The sequence below is a fragment of the Nannospalax galili genome, unplaced genomic scaffold, assembly GCF_000622305.1.
Source record: "Nannospalax galili isolate Female #2095 unplaced genomic scaffold, S.galili_v1.0 scaffold734, whole genome shotgun sequence".
Taxonomy (NCBI): Eukaryota; Metazoa; Chordata; class Mammalia; order Rodentia; family Spalacidae; genus Nannospalax; species Nannospalax galili.
In genome coordinates, this window is record NW_008337073.1 from 3,609,316 (window position 1) to 3,628,560 (window position 19,245).

Here is a 19,245-nt window from a genome sequence, read left to right on the forward strand (position 1 = left end):
CATAAAATAAAAATAATAAATAAAATATTTAAAAAATAAAAGTGTTATTACTTCTCAGAGACATAGGCATAATATAGTCAAAATTTATATTAACTAAAATTGCAATGTAGCCAGATTAGAAATGTCTTTTTATTATTTTTTAAATGCACAAAACAGAAAATGTGTGTGCACTTTCGCCCAGGTATGTGCATGCACATGTGTGTGTGTGTGTGTGTGTGTGTGTGTGTGTGTTTGTGTGCGTGTGCGTGTGTGTTTCTGGGGAATTGAACCCAAGGCCTCACACATGCTAAGCACATATTCTACTACTGACCTACATTTGTAGTTTAAGAAACATTTTTAGACACTGAAATGAGATTCTATTTGTTGATCCATTTCTCCTTTGAGTGCAGAATTTCTACTGTGAGCTTTTTTGCTTTGTAAACCCAATGGCTTAACCATCATTAAAAACTCTGTACTTCAAACTCTTCCACATAAACCTTTACTCTGTGAACAGAAGAAAACAGAGTCTAATTTTATGATAGTATTTTATCTATGAATCATGTCAGTTAGACTTACCTATGTTTCAGTTGAACAGAGGGTACTTCAGAATACATAGTAAAAATTAGAATATAATATTTATGCTTTCCTTTTAAAAGTTCAATTGCTGGGCTTTCTCTCTGCAAGTCCTTCCTCCTGATTCAGCTTTCTGTTCGTTTCCTTAACTCTTAAAACTAATTCTCATACTTCAGATTGGAACTTAATGGGAAAAGATATGTGAGCTTAATCTCTACTGGGAAAACTTCTCAAGCTGGTAATTAATACTGGCCCTCAAGGTCTCCTACAAGTGAAGGGCAAAGTGGCCCTATGCTGCCTACCACTACAGTGACAGCAAATATTTGTCTGTGGCCTAAGGCAAGTTGGAGGTCCTTTTGAAGTCTATTTGTTTGGTAGCCAGGATCGCCCCACCAGGGTAACAGCATTTGAAGCTTGTTTTCAAACTGTAATCAGGACATTTGGTTGCTCCTGATAAAGTCTGAAAAATGGAAAGCATATTCTGTTGTTAAGTTTGCATTATAGAAATCTCTCAGTATGCACACTCATGTTCAACAAGAAAACTCATTTAATGTCAATTTAAGATTTGACAACTGTGGTTTTCAAGTGTTATACTTTACACACACACACAATAGCACTTTTTAATGTACTTCCACTATGTGCATAATTTTACATTTCTGCATTAGAATACCTTGGTGCCATAGTTCAATGACTGAGGCACAGAAGAGTGTAAATAGCTTTATTGAGTATATTGAATGATGGAAGTAAGGCCAAATGGAAGCCTTGGAACTTTAAACTCAAGAACTGAAATATCTCCCCAGAGCTGTTGTAATTTTCTCCTACTTTAGGAAAAAAAGACAATTTCTGCTATGTAGATACTGAGTATGCCCCCTAACACAACAATTATCTAGAGAGCCAACTCTGCAACTTGCCTTTGTTCAAGGGAAAAATCTCAAGTCACATCCTCAACAATTTAGAGAGGAAGGGAGAGTAGAGACTGCAAGGAATAAGAAGGAAGAATTGCATTCAAGTATGCAAACTGGAATCAGTAAAATCAAATGGACTTTTCCTTTTGTCTCATTCCTGACACTTCACAAGTTGCAGTACCCTAAGTGTCATCACTTTGTTAGGGGATTTCAGCTTCTATTCATGAATGAATACAAGACTTACATTCCCACAGCCTAAAACTAAAGAACCTAACAAGCTATATGATACAGTTTGTTTTCAGACCAGGCACAAACAACAGAAGATCTGAGATCTGAGAAGAGAGAAACAAACATGTTGGGCCCTAGGGTTGCCTCTGCTTACTAATAGTCTAACAGACATATTCAAGCCACAACATGGGAAAGGAAACTCAGATTCCAGTGTTCTCTCTGAGCTGAGGAGATAGAAGTCAATTTAAAGGATGTCAAGATAGCTACAGCTTGTGGAGTTGAGTAAGGCCTCAGATTTGGGGTTGAATTTTGTGCTGGATAGCTTTAGTGTCAACTTGACACACCTGGGTTGAGGGAGCCTCAATTGGGGATTGCCTTTATTGGACTGGCCTGTGGCCATGTCTGAAGGGCATCTTCTTGATGAGTGATGTGGGAGGGCCCAGCCCACTGTGGGTGGTGCCACCCCCGGGCAGGTGGGCCTGTGTTGCATAAGAAAGCAGGCTGAGCAGGGGCCAAGAGAGCAAGCCTGTAAACAGCGTTCCTCCATGGCCTGTGCTCCAGCTCCTGCCTCCAGGGTCCTGCCCTGAGTTCCTACCTTGGGCTCCCTGATGAACTGCGTGTGACCTGGGAGATGTAAGACAAATAAACCCTTTCCTCCCCAAGTTGGTACTGGTCAGAGTGTTTTGTCACAGCAATGAAGAACAGACTAGGACAAATTTCAAGCTGAATGTGTGTACCAAAATGTCTACAAGAATGGAGGGAGAACCTCCTGCAAGCAGCAGTTGAATGGTTCTGAGGATCCCAGAGGCAGGCAATCGTTGGTTTTCCCACTATCCAGAATGAAAGATTCCATAGCTTACAAGGATTTGGCAGTGTCATCTCCAAGGTCTCCAGAAAGCCTTAGTGATGAAGCTTAGTAAGCCCTAGAATAAAGGCTGCACAGGGTTCATTTTATCAAATGAATCAAAGTTGAAAACAAAGTGCAAGAGGGTTGGGGAGATGGCTTGATGGGTAAGAGTGCTTGCTTTGCAGGCATGGGGATCTGAGTTTGAATCCCCAATACCTACATAAAAAGGCAGGGCTGCATGTGCCTATAACCTCAGCATTGGGAGAGAAGACAGGTGGATCCTGGAAGCTCACTGGCCAGTCAGCCTAACCAAAATGGTAGGCTTCCTGTTCAGTGAGAGAGCTTGTATCGAGGTAACAGTGTAGAAGATACCTGATGCTCTTGCCTCCACATGTACTTGTGGGACACACACACACACACACACACACACTCAAAAAAATTAACTTATCCAAGGTAAATTAATTTATACCACAATTAAATCTAAGCCTTCTTAGAAATATGCGTGAAAATCCACCAATTAGCAACCTAAATTTCACAATGCCTTATCTCCAAACAAAAATTATCAAGTATGACTCCTAACCAGAAGAAAAGTCAATTAATAGGAACACACCAAGAGATGACACAGCTGGTCAGCTAGGCAGACAAGGGCATTCAAGCAGCCATTGTAGGTACACTTCATATGTTCAAGAAAACGTGGACATACTGAAGAGAGCAATGTAAGACATGGAAAAGATTCAAATGGAACTTCTAAAAATGCAATACAGTGTCCGAAATGAAAAATCATATCTGCTACAAGGAGTTAACTGGAGATTATACAGTGCAGAAGAAAAGTTTGTTACCGATAGAAACTAGAAGTGTTTAGTTTCTCTTTAGTGCCTCTACCCAGCGTAGAGGCAAAGAGGGCTGAGTGAAAGTCATGCTCATGTGAACTCTGGGAGAATAGCAAGTTGCAAACATTCTTTAATTAGAGCTTAAAAGAAGCAGAAGGCAAAATTTGAAGGAATTACAGGAAATTTTTTCCAAATTGGATAAAAACTATAAATCCACATATCTTAGAAGCTCAATAAATCTCAGGCAAAAAAAGACAGAAGGAAAAGCAACCAAAATTGCCAGCATGGGGGCTGGAGAGATGGCTCAGCGGTTAAGAACACTGGTTGTTCTTGCAGAAGACTCAGGTTCAATTCCCAGCACCCACATGGAAGCTAACAACTGTCTGTAACTCCAGTTCTAGGGGATCCGACAGCCTCTTCTGACCTCCACGGGCATTGCATGACACAGGTGCACCTACCTACATGCAGGCAATACACGCATCCACATAAAAAAATAAAAATAATAAATAAAAAAAACTTGCCAACATGGTTCAAGGAAGAAAAGATAGAATTTTCATCAAATGTCACTGTGCTCATTAGACCCCACATTCAAGATTTAAAGTAAAACAGAACCAAAAAAACTCAACAGCCTCAAGTCAGTTCATACCACATATAAAAACTTACTGAAACAGATTGTAGACCTAAATAGAAGAGCTAAAATCCATAAAACTTCTAGAAGTTATGTATGATCTTGAGTTAAGTGAAAGTGTCATAGATGTGACACAAAGAACCCCAACCATAAAAGAAAAATATAGGCAAATTAAACTTCTTAAAAATAGAAAGGTTTTGCTTTTGAAACACTCTTAAAAAACAAATGTCTCAGGCTGTGAGGAAAAAAATTGAAAATCATATGTCTGAATATGTACTTACACATAATAATTCATAAAAGTCATAACTCAAGAAAATAAGAACAAAAGTGGGCAAAAGGTAAAATACACTTTACCAAAAAATGTATCAAATACATGAAAAGATGTTCAACCCTGTAAGTCAACAGCAAAATGCAAATTAAAATCACCATGAGCTATGGCTCATATTCACTATAAAGGCTAAAATTAAGATATGACTATTTCTGGAGAGATGGTTCAGTGGTTAAGAACATGTACTGCTCTTGCTGAGGACTGAGTTAGGTTTTCAGATACCTGTGTCTTGGGGCTCACAACCACCTGTAACTCTAGTTCCAAGGGATCCAAAGCCCTCTGGCCTTCTTGGTTACCTACACTCACATAGCCATGTACAGACACACAGACACAAACACAGACACACACACACAAATCTTTTAAAAAGTTTTTAAAGATATCTGATAAAACCAAATGTCAGGCTGTGCAGCAATTAAAACTTTTCATTATTCGCTGTAGTAGAAATTGGGTCTGGCAGTTCCTTATAAACATATGCTCTCCACACCACCTAGTGATTCCTTTCCTAAGTCTCCTGAAAAGCAATAACTTATGTTCTCCTTATGACTTCTATGTGACTGTTTATAGTACTTTACTTCATAATCGCCAAAATGTGTAAGCAAGCCAAATGTCTTTCAACTAATGAATGAATAAATAACTGCCAGTGGGCCTCAACAATTTCTTTTTGCTTCCATTTCCTTGTCCCACAGTCTTTTCTGAAACCTTCACAAATTGACCCTCATTCCATCTAAGCTCTCGAAAGTATTCTGCATCAGGCCAAACTGGGCAAGGTTTTCAGTCTTCCTTCTCTTTTGACATGCATCTACCATTGTTCCTTACGGTGTCTTCACTCCTTTGAGCTTCTATGATAATACTTCTTTGTATTTTATTGCACTCCTCACTGACCTTTATTTTTTTCCTGGCTTTTTCTTCCTTCTGATCTCTATCCATGGTGGTCCCCAGAGCTCGGCCTTTGGCTTCTCCCTTTTGTTCTGACATTCATTTCTTTGCCTCTCACATGTGGCTGCTTTTCCCCTTGCCACCACCTCTCTTGCTCCCAACTGCCCCACAGCACCTCCTGCTCCTACACTGCCCCACAGCACCTCCTGCTCCCACACTGCCCCACAGCACCTCCTGCTCCCCCACTGCCTCACAGCATCTCCTGCTCCCACACTGCCCCACAGCACCTCCTGCTCCCCCACTGCCCCACAGCACCTCCTGCTCCCACACTGCCTCACAGCATCTCCTGTTCCCCATATTGTTTAGGTGCTTTTCTTTGTCATATTAATTTTCTGGAAGGGAAGTTCCAATCTTCCCCATCCCCATCACCAGTTCTATAACCAAATGACATCAGCTGTAATGTAACGATAACTGCACTTGGACTTACAGATAACCTGGGTTCAAATATCAGCTTTGCCACTTACCAGCTACATGGCTTTGAACAAGTTAACATTTTCTCAGAGTTCTATATGTGAAAGATGGGAGTGGATGATACCACACCACAGGTTTGCTGTAAGGGTGAGGTGGAACAAGAATAAAAGCTGTTTATAAACTAGAAATCATTGTTAAGCATGACTATGAGTTTTCAAAAACTCTCTATTTGTAATATATACTAAGCACTGGTGGGCAAGCAGATGAGGTCTTTATGCATTGATGGAGCTCCTAGTCTAGAGAAGGATCGAGACAATGAAACAAACTGAAACACAGGCATGGTAATTCCTAAACCTGGAAGGAATAACAGGTACTTGAAATCATACTTATGGGAAGCACCCTTGGACTTGTGGTGAAGAGGGTTGGTGGAGGAAACTTCCTGAATAAAACAACATGGAAGATGACACCTGTAAGATAGTAAGAGTTGGCAAAGTCATAGGGTAGGCAATGGATGGTCATGACAGAGAGGTCGGTTCCAAGGAAGGAAATACTGGGTTCTGTTCTTAGCTGTCAGAAGCCTGTTGGTCGATCTTTGGCAAATCACTCTGTGCCTCAGTTTCCTCTAGCGGGCCTGGATCATTGTGTATTAAGGACTCCTTTCTCACTCAAGTCCTTTGACTCCAAGTGCTGAGGGCAGAGGAAACACTAGGATTCCACACATAGTGAGGATTTTTAACATTTATTTTCAACCCTGATCTTTTTTTATTTTGCTCCTTTGTTGTTTCTTGTTCCTCCTGTAGTTCTGTCCTTTTTCCCTTTGAAGATATTTAAGAAGCCGCCTTTTCATCACTCTAAAACTGTAAATATGCCCTTGAAACATGCAAAGAGGCTTTTGTGTACTTACAACTCGAGGTTATTATCGTACAAGTAAGTCACTTGAGTGCATTGCATTCCTCAGGCTGCTCCATTGAGAGCTTTATTAGGTTCTATTGTCCTATTAGGTTCTTATCTCAGCAGATAAGCCTCTCCCACTCTAAAAGGTGGGCTATCTGATGGAACAGGGTGCCTAATGCTCCAGAAGTGTAAGCAAAGGATTCTGGTGCTGCCCAAAAGACAGACACACTTCTCCAGGACAAGTAGATGCTTCACTTCAAGTGGTACAGTCAAGGACAAATATTCTAAAATTAAACCAACCAGCTGCTCAACTTCAGACGCCCACATGTCAGTTATGCCGTCTTCTCTCTATCCAGCCTTCTCTTACCATTAAAACCAGAACTCCCACTCTCTGCAGTGCTTTTTAAAAAGCCTGAAACTTCACATACTATCCAAGACAAAACCCGTGTGTGAAGGCAGAAGCCCATTTTAGAGCATATTAGGGCACCCATCTTCATCTCACCAAGTGTGTATGCTTTTGGCATTTTTCAATTCGATGGCAAAAATGTCAGCCTCAGTAATGGCAAATGCTAGTACAAATGCTAGTGGGTGGAGCCAGAGATGGCTCAGAGGTTATGAGGGAGTATGCACTGCTCTTCCGGAGGACCTAATTAGGAACCATTTCCCAACACCCACAGCAGGTAGCCCCAGGGGATCTGATGCTTCTGGCCTCCTCAGCTACATATGCATTATTAAGAAATAGATAAAATATGGTGGCACATGCCTTTAATCCCAGCACTCAGGAGGCAGAGGCAGGTGGATTTCTGTGAGATAGAGGCCAGCCTGGTCTACGTAGCAAGTTCTAGGCAGGCTGGGACTACAGAGAGACCCTGCCTTAAAAAGACACACACACACACACACACACACACACACACACACACATACTTTTTAATACATTTTTTAAGTAGAAATGCAGACATGGTTAGGTTGGGTTACAGGTCTGGCTTCTACATAGCAATCATCAGAGCAGTTGTTAATATGGAGTAGCGAGATTCAATTGAATCAACAAGATACCATTTATAAACAGCCACATGAAGCCCATGATGATATACACTAGATCTAGGACTGTTTCTCAGTGTACTTGCTGTTCCAGCCAAGCTGTTCCATTGAACAGGAAAATAGCATGATTTTTTTTTCTTACATAGAAATACGTTTTACTATGTATTTACTATGCATAGGTAATCTGAGGTAATTTGTCTTTTTATTCAATTAAATTAGAAAAAAAACTCAGGGATTCCTATCTAAAAGGTTTTTTTTACCATTTTTGCAGTCAGTATAAACTTATTACCGAAAATATATTGAGCCAAGTGGCACTCAAAAAGTGTTGACATTGATTAATTTTAAAATATCTTATTTATTAGTTTTATGTGTATAAGTGTATGGCCTACATGCATGTAAGTGCACCCATGTCATGCAACGCCCTCAGAAGAAGGCATTGGATCCCCTGGAACTGGAGTTATGGATGGTTGTTAGCTGCCATGTGGGTGCTGGGAATCAAACTTGGGTCTTCTGCAAGAGCAATCAGTGCTCTTAACCACTGAGCCATTTCTCCAGCCTCAACATTGATTAATTTTACATCAATTTTTCTGTAAAATAAAAGGTGTAATTGTCATGGAGGAGGTATAAGTTTAACATACAAGCAAGATATTTTGTGCAATAATAGCTTCTTGAGGTAATAAATAAATGGTATTTTCATTTATAAATAATAAAATGCATATAATAAAACTTACACTACTCACAATTATAAAGTTAAAATAAACTTGTATTAACATGGCTCTAAATTAACTTATTCAATAAGTATTAGTGAAAAATTTAGAACATTACATAAACATTATAATATAAATTACTTTAAATGTTATGTTGAAGTTTAACCTACCTATAAAAATAATGCAACTTACTAAAACATAGAATTATTGAATAAATTCATAAGGTTTAGATAATGTATTTAAACTTTTTGTACTTCTTACTTTAATATAGCTAATAAAATTTCTTTGTGGGGCTGGAGAGATGGCTCAGCAGTTAAGAGTTCATACTGCTTTTGCAGAGGACTGGAGTTCAGTTCCCAGCACTTACATCAAGTAGCTCATAACTGCCTGTAACTGCAGCTCCAGTGGATTCAATGCCTTGTTCTGGCCTCTTCAGGCACCTGCACCTATGTGTACATAAGCGCATACAAATACACATATACACAATTAAAAATAAATCTTTTTTAAAAGAAGAAAACATTTACTCTTCGTGTCTTTTTGTTCACTGAATGTTGCCATACTCTAGCTTTAGTATAAAACTTTCAGCTTGGTTAGATGTCATATGCCTGTAATCCCACCCCTTGGGAGGCTGAGGCAGGCTCAAAGTCAGCCTGGACTACATAGTAAGACCTGTCTTGAAAAACCAACAAAACAAAACTTTCAATATGCCATTTCTATCAATTTATATAGAAAAATAAAGGGTTAGTCCAGATACAGTTTTATAATTGTATTTTATGAAAGTTAAGAAACTGTCTTGGGTTTTTACACTTTATCTTTCAGTCAGGAGGACTGACAATGATGAAATTACCCTTCTGCTTAAAACAATGACAACAAACTAGACAAGATACGTGAAACAACAGTTTTAGGGTGTTGGGACATCAGAAAGGAGAGGGCAGTGACACCTGGGGTAGGGGATAGAATTGAAGGTAAGCCCTAAAATTGCCTCTTCTGTGTAGAGAAAGTGTCCGGGTGTCAGTGCAGGTAGAAGAAACATAGATGGATCCTGATGGAGTTCCTGGGGTAAGAGGCAGAAAGGGAAGGGAAGAGAGGGAGGGGAGGGGAGGGGAAGGGAGGGAAAAAAGAAAAGAGAAGAGAAAAGAAAAAAGAAAAGAAAAGAAAAGAAACCTGGGAGAATCTGAGAGGACCAAGGCAGATAGAGGCTATGGGGACAGAGTTCCAGAAAGGAATGCACCTCACTGTAAAGAGACTTCCAGAGGTAGTTGCTCTTACACCTCCAGCTGAGTATTGGTCAATGTGTTTAAGAAAACTGTCACTGGGTGTGATGTCTCGCATATCCGTAATTCTGATACTCATGAAGCATTGGCTGAGGCTGGAGGATTGTCCTAAGTTCAAGGGCAGCTGAGTTATACAGAGAGTTTGGGGCTAGCCTGGGCCACAAAGAGCCTGTCTAATAATAATAATGATAATAAATTAAAAAAAAAAAAACAATACCTAAGCCAGGGAAAGAGCCACCCTAAAGGACAGAGGGAGCAGTCACACAGAGCCAGCATTGAAATATCTTGTAATTCATCATTAAAGTAATTAGAAGAGTATCACCTCTGTAGAGGAGTGGAATGTAGCCTATACTAGCTAGCGTATTGGTCCCACCTAAAAAAACTTAAGAGCAGGTTTCAAAAGGACCCAGCTTGTTCCAATCCAGGAAAAACTAAGGAATACCAAAATATCAAGCACTCAACAAAGTAAAACTCATAGTGTCTGATAGCCAGTCAAGACCTGGCTGGGGGTGGGGGCATGGAAAATCAATACATAATGAGAAGAAAAATTCATCAATAGAAGCAAATGAATCAATCAAAAGCCCCTGCCTCTTGTTGAAAATGTTGGTGCTGAAATGAAGAACACATGAATGGTATCAGTAGATTAGACACCAAAAGAAAAGACTAGTGATTATGAACTAATAAGCAACACAGAAAGAAAAGAGATAGAAAAATAAACAACAATGAGCTGTGGGAAAACTTCAGGTAGTTTAATTGAGTAGTTGAAATCCACAAAGGACAAAAGAGAGAGGAAAGGGGAGGGGAAAAAAGTTAAGAAATGATGACTGAAATTTTTCTTAGTTTGATTATTCCCAACCGCTCAGACTGGAGAAGTACAACAAAACTTAAACACAAAAACAAGAAGAAAATCATCCCAAGGTACCTCATAACCAACTTGCTTAAAAGCCAATGGTGAACAGGAAACCTTAAAATCATCCAGACCAAAACATAATACAATCTATAGAGAGGAACAAATTTGGAACAATAGGCTTTTGTCATAAACAATGCAGCAAGGTGGCAGTGGAGAAGAAAACTGAAAGAAAACAATTGACAACTCAGAATTCTATATCCTGCAAAAGTACCTTTCAAAAATGAAGATGGAAAAAAAACTTTTTCAGACACTGAAAAGCCTCTCTCACCCCCGCTCCAAAAAGTCAGCAAATTTTCAGTATAGAAAATGTTAAAGGAAGCCCTTCAGAAAAAACAAACGAAAAAATACAGATCAATTTTTGGATCTACAAAGAAGTAAATATCATCAAAAATGGAAACCAGGGAGCTGCAGAGATGGCTCAGTGTTTAAGAGTACCAACTGTTCTTGCAGAAGACCCCGGTTCGATTCCCAGCACCCACATGGCAGCTAACAACTGTCCATAACTCCAGTTCCAGGGGATCTGACTCCCTCTTCTGACCTCCACAGGCACTGAATGAAAAAGGTACACTTACGTACATGCAGACAGAACACTCATACACATAAAAATAAATAAATAAATAAATAAATAAATAAATAAATAAATGGAAACCATGAACACATGTAATACTTTTATTTTTATTTTATGTGTGTGAGTGTATTGCCTGCATGTGTGTAAATGCACTCAGGTTGCTTCAAATAGGATATAAAATAGTATTAATTCTGTTGCGGTAAAGGTTATATTAAGTGCAATGCCCATGGAGATCAGAAGAAGGCATCAGATCCCCTGGAACTGGAACTACAGATGGTTGTTAACCACCATGTGGGTGCTGGGAATCGAACCTGAGTCCTCTGCAAGAGCAGTCAGTGCTCTTAACTGCTGAGCCATCTCTCCAGCCCCTGTAATATTTAAAAAAAAATTCTTTCTTTAAAAAGAATTGTCTCTTTAAAGAAAAATTATAAACACTGTGTTATGGGGTTATAATTTATAGAGAATCAAAAATGCATAACAACAGGAGCACAAAGATTAAGGGTAGAGAATGGGAGTGTATTGCTATAATTTTCTTATACCATAGTAGAGCTGGTATATGTGACCTAAAGGTAGATTGTGATAAGTCAATAGCTTGGTGATAAAATGCTTATCTAGCATACATAAAGCCCTGCATTCAGTCCCTAGCACTGAAGGAAAAAAAGATGCATGCTATAAACCCTAAAGCAATAATTTTTTTTTAAAAAGTTCAATAAACAAAGAGGAGATAAATGTTCAGTCCAAAACACAACAGAAAAAGAAAGGAAATGGAATATAAAACAGCATCATAAAAGTTTAAACACAATCACATCAATAATATAAAAGGTCTAAATAGATTATTAGACTAAATAAAATGTTTAAAATGACAGCTGTGCTATCTACAAGAATCTCCCTTTGACTGTCATACATAACTAAAAGGATAGCATCAGAGATACCATCATTTCAAAATAAAGTGTGTAGCTTATCAAAGTAGGCTTTAGATGAAAGACTGTTATTAGATATAAAGAGAAACATTTCATATTGAAAAGGAATTCATCACAAACATATAATAATCTTAAATATTTATAAACCCAATAAGAGGACTTTAAAATATATGAATCAGAAGCTACACAGAGAAGCAGATATGTTGTTCGTTATACTTGGGAGTTCACTACCTTTTCAAGGGCACGAGGAACATTTACCAAGGTAGACTATATTCCAGGCCATAAAACAAGTATCAATAAATGTGAAATGACATCACACAGTATGTTCTCTGACCATAAAGGAATTAAATTAGGAAATCAAAACAGGAAGATACCAAGGAAGTCCCTCAAATATTTGGAAATTAATATATTTTTGAATAACTCAAAAACTGCAAAGTATTTTTTAACTGAGTGAAAATAAAGATGCAACATACCGAAGCTGGTGGGATGTAACTGAAGATGCACTGAGAGGAAAAAGAAAAGTCTCAAATCAGTGATCTCAGAGTCTACTTGAAGAAACGAGAATAAAAAGAACAAAGTAAACCCAAAGTAAACAGAAGAAAGTAATAGAGGAAGTAAGTAATGAAACGGAAAAACAGCAGAGAAGACAATTGAAACCATAAAGTGCCTCTTTGAGAACACGAAGAGGTCTAGGATTTCAGGTTCCATTAAAGAACAAACGTAGTTATGCTCCTGAAGCTTCCATGTTTGGTAAATAGAAAATGAGACCAGAAATCAAGGAAAAGATCTCATACTTGCATATTTGGGTGTTTACTCATACCTGCTTCATCCTTAAGAATATGAAAAATCTGGGCCAGTGAGATGGCCCAATAGGTAAAACACTTGCTGCCAAGTCTCATGACCTGAGTTCAATCCCAGGGCCCCACTAATTCCTGCAAGTTGTCCTCTGACTTACACACACACACACACACACACACAAATAAATAAATAAATGCAAAAAGCTTTTTTAAAATGTATATGAAAAATTTTATATGCTACAGAAAAGAAGGAATCCAAAAGCCATTGTGAAATATATTACATAGTCTACGTATGTATTAATAAACACATGTTCATGTGATTCCCATCAAGAATGCAGGGTTTATATCAGAATTCACATTGTACATGTATGAAGTTGTCAAAGAAAAAAATACATAAAAGTTTTTTTTCAAAAGCTAAAAGAAATAACAGAGCATCTTGCTTCCTTAGTTCTTCTAAACCCTAGTCCCTGTTTGGTTTCTCCTTTTAAAATGAATTTGAGGAACATTTCACTCATTTGTTTATTTAATGGCAATTATGAAATGCTATCGTGTGCTGGAAACTGTGGGACATGCTGAGGGACACAGCTGCTAACCAAACAAGATCCCTGCCCTCTGAACATGAGTCTAGTGCAAGATACAGACAAGTAAATAAGCTCTAACAATAGACTCTTGTTCAAGTGCAGTAATAGAACAAGTTCCAAGGGCGTCCACAGGATGGATTAGCAACTTGAGCTTAAAATACACCCCAAGCTAGCAACCGAAAAGAAAGTTTTTAAATGTGATAATTATGTTTCTCTCTCCCTCTCCCCCTCCCTGTACCCTACCACCTCACTGGAGCTACATCCCCAACCTCATGTTTTGTGAATATTATGACAGACACTAAAACTTGAAGTACGAAGCAATATATAAGACATGAATTTGATTTGGGAAGAACTGTACTGTTTTGTGTCTAATGTTTAATCTTTATTTTTCCTTCTGTGTTGCTGCTCTGTTTAAATTCCCATGTTAAATTGCAAATAAGACATAGGATGCTGTGTTTTGACTACTTATAAATATACTGAGGGGTTTGGGAGTTTTGTTGTTTGTTTTTAAGAGATGAGGGGTTTCTTTTGGCTTATAGTTCAAAGGAATACAATTTATCATGGTAGGGGAGCAGTGCAGCAGGAATGGGGGCTGCTGGTCACATTGCATCAGCAGTCAGGACGCAGCAAGGGAACAGAAAGTGGAGTTGGGCTGTAAAACCTCAAGGCCCACCCCTAGTTACTCATTCTTCCAGCAAGGTTTTGTTCAATTTTATTCATTTATTTTATGTGTATGTTTTGCTTGCATCTGTGTAAGTGCACCTATGTGTGCCCGAGGAAGCCAGAAGCAGGCATTGGCTCCCTGGAACTGGAGTTATAGACAATTGTTAGCCTCCATGTGGGTGCTGGAACACAAACCTGGTCCTCTCCAACAGCAGTAAGGGCTCTTAACTGCTGAGCCATCATCTCTCCAGCCCTCTAGCCTTCCAGCCCTCCAGCCCTCCAGCAAGGTTTTATATGTATGAAAACTCCAGGAAAGAAAGAGAATCTAGGATTACTTCCTTATACTAGGGCACAGGAAATGCAGAACCTGAGCTGAGAGCCCACAGCCACAGGTGACATCTCAGGGGTCCCAGCCTCAAAAAATGTCAAGCAAGGCCAGGGAAATGTGGAGATTCCAAAGTCTGTGGGAATGGTCCATGATCCATCAGAAGAGCAGATATTTTTACAGGCTTATTTTTATGTGTATGAAGGTTTGTCTGCATGTACTTATGTGTACCACATGTAGGCCTGGTGCCCATGGAATCCAGAATAGGGTGTTGGATCCCCTGGCACTGGAGTTACAAACATATGAGCCACCATGTGGGCTGGGAACCTAACCTGGGTCCTCTATAAGAGAGCAAGTACTTTTAACTACTGAGCCATGTCTCCATTCTGGGTAGATAGTTTTAAAATTCTGCATTTTCTTTAACCTATTGATTTCACTTTTGGAAGTATATCCTTAGGAAAATATCATGTAAGTCTACATTTCAGTTACAATGTTGTCTGTTGTCTTTGGTTACACTGAAGAGTCAGCATCCATGCATAACAATAGCAACTTGACTAAATAAATTATGTGATATCAAACAATAGCATTCTAAGCAAGGTTTTAAATTGTGTAGCAATGTTTCTTATACTCTCTTCTGCATCAGAATCATCTGGAGGACTCCAGAAGCACAGATTGCTCAGCCAGGCCTGTAGAGTTTTTGATTTGGTTAACCTGAGATAAGAGCCAAGAATTTGCTTTTCTAACAATTTCCCTAGGGGTGCTGTTGATCCGGAGGCTACACTTTCAGAACTACTAATGTAGAGGCATATTTCTTGACTTGAAAGAACACTCACAAATTGCACAGAACTATTGACATTATATATCTTACATACAGTTTAGATGGAAAGACATTATCAAGTCCATATTCTGGCTATCTTTTGGGTTAACCACAGTGTGGCACTTAATTGTCTTCTACATATTGAATGACATATTTGTCTGTAATGAGTGGAATGTGAACCACCAAAACACACTATTTACTTTAAGGAAAAAGGATCGATCAAGAGGTACTGGGCATTGACACTAGCAGGCAGGATGTATGCTTGATCCTGTTCAGCAAAGCTTGCTTCTGACTTTTAAGGTACATCCTGTTGAGAGTGTGGTCAGAGGCAACCGGAGACCAACAACTGATGATGGGCCCTTAGGCACCTTCTTGCCCCTCATAAGGACAAAGCCCAGAAGACTCTTGTGGGAAATGGGAGCTTTCTACATCATCTTACTTCATTTCAGAAGTGGCACACTTCTGGGTGGGAACCAAGGGTCACCTGCCAGGACTTTGCAGCAACTGGATTGGCGAGCTCTGTTTCCTGATGCGGGCTAGATCCCCTTCCCGGGGTATCAGATTAAGGTGGCTCCTCTCTGGAGAAAAAGATTTCCTGGTTTAAATTCCCATTCCCTTTTGTGTCTGTGGCACTCTACTGTCTCCTTTCCAACATGCAGCTTCAGAGGTCATGAAGTCCCTTCCCCACTGATATCAGCATGCCAACTCTGGTGTCATGCGCAGCCAGCACAGAGCCACCATTCAGCCTCCCCAGGCCGGGCTCAGGAAGCAAAAGAGCCTCTAAGTTTCCCCAAACCTTCCTCCCATTCTGCTTGTGTCTAAGACTCTCAGGGAGAGAGGGAATGGGGGAGGGGAAGTCAGGGCCAATGTCAAGGGTAAATATATGACAGGAACAGAGAGAGCAAACAGCTGCCACCAATGTCCAGGAAAAGGAAGGGCGGGCAGACAACACAGAGAAGCGCACCATCAGCTTTCCAGCGTAATGCTTACTTGGCTAGCACTGGCTTATCCCTGCCTATGCCTTTGTACTACTGTGGTTGATGGCATAGGGATAATCACATTATCTATTCTATTTAAGGCAAAAGTTCTTTATGAATAGTGAACAGAAATCCTAGTGTTTGGGGTGACATGCTGAAAATTAGTCTCATTTAAAGTCTATAATGGATTTAATTCTTTAGTGTTTCAAAATATGAAACCATGTCCTGATTTATGTTCTTAAAAGCAAAACAGGGGCTGGAGAGATGGCTCAGCAGTTAAAGCACTGGATGCTCTTACAGAGGACCTGTGTTCAGTTCACAGCACCCACATGGTGGCTAACAACCATCTAACTCCAGTTCCAGGGACCCAACATCCTCTTCTGACCTCTGTGGGCACTGCACAGCATGAGTGCACTTGCATACATTCAGGCAATATACTCATACACATAAAATAAAAATAATAAATAGAATTTTTAAAAAAGCAAAACATAGTACTGCTACAATGACTCTCAAATATATGACAGAGTATTTATTGGAAATTTTACCACTTTACATGTAGCTAAATGGGCTCAAATACTTTTAACATAAACATTTTCTGGGTTTTGGAAGTTTATTTTATTATTGAATTTTTTTCAATTTTCATAAAATATACTTTGAGGGGCTGGAGAGATGGCTCAGCAGTTAAGAACACTGGTTGTTCTTGCAGAAGACCTAGGTTCGAATCCCACCACCTACATGGCAGCTAACAACTGTCTGTAACTCCAGTCCCAGGGGATCTGACAGCCTCTTCTGACCTCCACGGGCATTGCACGACATGGGTGCCCTTACCTACATGCAGGCATTACACGAATACACATAAAATAAAAATAATAAACCAAAAAAAATATAGTTTGATGGTATTTGGATCCCCTCCCCCAACCACACCTTTCTCCAATGCCCCCTGCCCAATTTAATGTATTTCATATATCATGTCCTATAAAGTCTGATGCGTGTCCCCAAATGTCCTTCAGTGTAGGCCCACCCCCTGGACCCACCAAGAGCCCCATCCCTATAAGACACTGTCTCCCTCCCAGAAGTCATCAATTACCAAAAGTTCCTTAGGTTGGGTTGGGATTTCTTACCTACTTCCTCATGTCTATGCTGGGAATTTGTCTGGTTTTGGAAGTTTGAAACAGCTAGAAATACATACACTGGTTAAGAAACCCAACCCTTATTACTATTATTGTAATTCAAGTTCTGACCTCTCACCTGGTGCTACATTGTAAAATTCAGTGTATGGATCTATGTAGGAACCTATATACAGAAGTTATTTAGAATCTTCACTTATTATACAAGTGTAAGGAGCAATTTTGTAATTAATTAAGTCATTTACCAAAACTTTATTAAATATCTACTAAATGCCAGATGCTGCCCTGTAACATTGGGACTATTCCAAGAAGATTATGTTCTACACTGGGAAGACAGTCAGTCAATAAACCATTTTAAGTAGAATGCCAAGTGGCAAATACTAAGAATCAAAATCAGGCAGGGTCATTCAAAGACTATTGTATTCTGAAGAACAGTGGTCTGCAACGGGTGGGATGTAGATGGTTAAGTAAGAGAGTGAAGTGATTCAGCCTTCTTTTTTGTAATAGAGAGTCTTTATGGCTGTTGTACAAAGGTCAAGTGTACACGGAATACCACCTCCCCGTGTCATATTATATTGAGAGTAGTTTCATAGCAGGCATGGAGAAATGGCCCTATCTAGTTGGTTCCTGCCTTTTCATGCTTTGTTATAAAATATATTTCTAAAATGAAAATTTTATAACCAAAGCATTCCTTAAGTGTTTTTCTTTCTGGATGCAGTGGCATACCAGCCTTTAATCCCAGCACTCAGGAGGCAGACGCAGGCAGATCTCTGTGAGTTCAAGGCTAGCCTGGTCTACATAGTGAGTTCCAGGCTAGCTGGGGTTACAAGGAAATCCTGTCTCAAAAAGACAAAAAAAGGAAGAAGCATTTTTCTATGTTACATTTTCCCTAAATGGGAATCTTTCCAAAGCCTACATTTGATAATTATTTTTGTAGTGCTTAGTTATCAAAATATTTCTAGTTTTTACTTTTTGTTGTTGCTGTCAATAGAGTTTTTAAGTCCTTCAACTAAAAGATGCTCGAGAATCTCAATATGCTCAATGCCCAAGATTTTATTCTGACTTTGTCTTTTTTTAATATTTTATTTATTATTTTTATTTTATGTGTATGAGTATATTGCCTGCATGTATGTAAGTGTACCTGTATTGTGCAGTATCCACAGAGGTCAGAAGATGGCATAAGATCCCCTGAAACTGGAGTTAGGATGTTTGTTAGCTGCCATGTGGGTGCTGGGAATCGAACCTGGGTCCTCTGCAAGAGCAATCAGTGTTCTTAGCCACTAAGCCATCTTTCCAACTCCTGTCTTTTTTAAAAGCACATAATAAGAATGCTTTTATAGTACTGTTTCACGTTGCGATCTATTTTAGAATTCCTTTTTTATAAGATCTGGTTTCCATTTCCTCTTCCACTGATCCTTGCTCTCCCAAGTAACAGGTCCATTGGAGATTTTAGTGCCATCTTGCCCAGAACCACTATATGACCTCCATTTAATGTAGAAACACACACACAGCCGTTTCCCAGTAGCCAGAGTCTGCCCCTCTGCCTTCCTCCCTCTAACTTCCGCCTCAGCACTGGTTTTAAGTTGCCTTTAGAGTCTATCTATAGCCTAAACAATAGAAGCTGTCTCATTAATCACAACTTGTACAAACCAAAAGTGCTTCTAGCCAACTTGATCAGCCACTTTTTTCTCTAATTTAGATTTTTATGACTTCTGACTCATTTCAGAAATTAATCCACCGTCAAGAGAAGCATATACCAGTAAGACTATTCTAAAAAAAAAGTACCACAAATGTGGAAGGCAGTTCTAGAAAATGAGAACCAAAAGATACTTGTATAATAGCAATAACAGTTCCAATATTACTAATCAATTAGTCTTTGAAAGGGTCACGTTTCATTTAAAAATACAAGTTCCTGGATCTTGACTTTGCAATTGCTCACTAATTCCTGTAATATTTTTTACTATTTATTTATTTAAATAATT

At 39.2% G+C, this 19,245-nt stretch overlaps 1 protein-coding gene across 2 annotated transcripts in view; it reads left to right on the top strand.

Moving 5' to 3' along the window:
- The window catches only part of Ntn4 (netrin 4), a 131,554-nt gene that overhangs the window by 27,972 nt on the left and 84,337 nt on the right, over nucleotides 1-19,245 (top strand). The window lies entirely within an intron of this gene.